We start from the raw sequence: 3,156 nt of genomic DNA, 5'->3' as shown, positions 1-3,156 counted from the left end.
GGGGGGTTTCCTAAAGCCCCCTTTGCTATGTGAAGATTATAATATTAACGATCATGAAACTTCTTTGGGTATAAACCTTCAACTGACGTTCTGACCAAATTGTCAAGCATTCACCAAACCATAGAAACCAGTTCAGTAATAACTATTTGAACAGTTTCACTACTTACAGATTAAGTAGCACTGGTTACTGTGTCTAAGCTGAATGTGATAGTACCACAGCAACAATCGTGGAATGAGCCTTCTTACAGTGATTTAAAAGACGTGCAGAAGGTTTAATATTGTCTGTTTTAAGTGTGGGAAGAGAAGCCATATCGGTTAGTGAATGTTTGTTGAATCAACCGAAAGCAGTCTCCAAAGTGGATAAGGATAATTTGACTTCACAGAATGCAAAAACGAAGAAACAATCTGGAAAGAACGAAGCGGAAAATAAACCAGTCAATGCTTACATGACAAACAGGACAAACGCAAAAAGCGTGAATATATTTAAACCATATATTTATGAAGGGTATGTTAGCAGGCAATGGACAGGAATGAGAAAACCCAGATCAAGATATTGTGGGACACAGGTTGTAAACAGTGTGGTAAGTCGAGTGGTTCACCCGTTGGCGGAACAGTCTCTCGGTGAGACTTTCATTCTGAAGGGAATAGGAGGTGTAGAGGTTACCCCTTTTTGCAATTTGAGAATGTCATGCCAGCTGGCGACAGGTAATTTTGACTTTGACTTTGCGGGTAAAGGATTCATTAGCTGTTAAAAGGAGTGTAGACGTCCTACTGGGTAACAAGGTTAGTGGAGCGCCATTTGTACTTTACCCCCATTGATATGGAGAAAGCACAGAAATATAGCACTGCGACTGAACTTGAGAGGGACAAACTCTATGTGTTTCCTAGATGTGTAACTACTACGATTATGAAGAAAAAAGTGCCTGCTGAAGAAAAGAAAGGAATCGAAGGAGTGATGAACTTGGAGGATCTGTTTTCAAAAGAAAATAATTCCTTGATGAAACACAAGGGGGAGAACTCTTGAGTGAGCCCTAGTGAAAAGGGACAACATACGAGCGGACAAGAGGGGCAAAAAAGAAATGGACTGGGAAAGAATAGAATATTTAATGTTTGAAGCAAAAAAGGGAGTTTTTGAATTCGATAGGCTAATAAACTCGCCAGTCTTAGTATATATCATTGTATGTTTAGATCCCAGATACAAGCTATAGAATCATATATACACCACACATACACACACACACACACACACACACATATATATATATATATAATATATAATATATAGTATATATATATATATGTATGTGTGTATATATATATGTATATATATATATAGTATATACTATATAAATATATATATATATATATATTTGTATTCACATATATATATATATATATTTATGTATTCATATATATATATATATATATATAGATATATATATATAGATATATATATACATATATATACATATATATATATATATATATAGATATATATATATATATATATATGTATACATAAATATATATATGTATATATATATATATATATGTATACATAAATATATATATATATATATATATCTATCTATCTATATATATATATATACACACATATATATATGTATATATATATATATATATATGTATATATACATATATATATATATATATTATATATGTATAAATATATATATATATATATATATATATGTGTGTGTGTGTGGTGTGTGTGTATATGTATGTATATATACAAATATAATATATTAATATATATATATATATTTATATGATATATGTGTATATATACAGAATATATATGTATAAATCATATATATATATGTATTATATTTATATATATATATATATATATATACATAAATATATATAAATATATATATATATATATATATATATAAATATACATAACTATATATATCATTATATAATATATATGCATACACACACACATATATATATACTATAATATATATTTATTTATTTATTTATATAAATTTATATATATATGTATATATACATGTAAATTATATATATATATAGATATATATATACATATAAATATCTTTATTTATTCATATATATAATATATATATATATATTCATATATATATATATATATATATATTTATATATACTATATATACTATATATAATTATAAATTTATATCTATTTATATATATATATATATATATTATATATTTATATATATAATATATATATATATATATTTATATATATATATAAATATATGTATATATATATTTATTTATTTATATAAATTTATATATATATACTATATATATATGTATATATATAATATATATATATATATACTATATATATAAATATATTAATTCATATATATATATATATATATATATATAGTTATATAAAATTTACAATTAAGAATCTTTTTTAGTATTCTAAATGAGTATATAATTTAGGTTCAGACACATCGTTAATGGAAATATCTCGATATTTTTTATCCTTTCCTGCACTCACAATCATGATTCGAGGCTTTATATATGGAAAAATTGCATAAAATTCTTATTTAAATATATACTGTTGCCAGCAATCTTGTTAAATATGGTTCTCAAACCTTGGATTGTTTGTTGAAAGTGACGTTTTACTCACCTCTAAGTCGAGCTTTCGAGGCCCAAGATTATTACACAAGCATATATGTACTTCACTTTATTGCCAAAAGAGTTTTGTTCTTATAACAAAAGACACAAGCCTTCACTATTATCATACATCTAATCAATGAGTAGGCAGCGGTACAGCCTTCTCTCAAATACCTACTTTATCTCTCCCGCCTGATAAGGCAATCAGATGTCTTATCTTACTGGTCACCGATAGATGTAACTTGCACCTGTAATTCTAAATTTACGCTGTGTTAAAAATTGTACGCTTGGACTAAGATTATTTTAGTTGTGTCAATAACTTTGTGACTTATTAAAGACACGATGGATCTTTGCTCTTCCGCAGTGTGTTAACTCTAACCACCCGCATATTGCCTCATGAACTGAGGGATCCTTGACGAGCATGAGGTATTGTGGGTGTAGCTATGTATAGCTGGCATTATGATAAGAGCCCTTTAAGCCAGTGCTGCAGATAAGGGCAGCTAAAGTATTTTA

At 26.8% G+C, this 3,156-nt stretch overlaps 1 protein-coding gene across 1 annotated transcript in view; it reads right to left on the bottom strand.

The window, feature by feature from the left end:
• The window catches only part of LOC137626865 (uncharacterized), a 31,430-nt gene extending 28,657 nt beyond the window's left edge, over nucleotides 1-2,773 (bottom strand). Inside the window, exon 1 of the mRNA XM_068357850.1 lies at nucleotides 2,657-2,773. The gene's annotated coding sequence lies outside the window, so the exon portion shown is untranslated. The remainder of the gene's footprint in view (nucleotides 1-2,656) is intronic.
• Between the last annotated feature and the right edge of the window lie 383 nt (nucleotides 2,774-3,156).

This window comes from Palaemon carinicauda, chromosome 34 (assembly GCF_036898095.1).
Source record: "Palaemon carinicauda isolate YSFRI2023 chromosome 34, ASM3689809v2, whole genome shotgun sequence".
NCBI classification, from domain to species: domain Eukaryota; kingdom Metazoa; phylum Arthropoda; class Malacostraca; order Decapoda; family Palaemonidae; genus Palaemon; species Palaemon carinicauda.
Note: the sequence above shows the minus strand (reverse complement) of the source record. Positions and strands in the feature narration are given on the sequence as shown.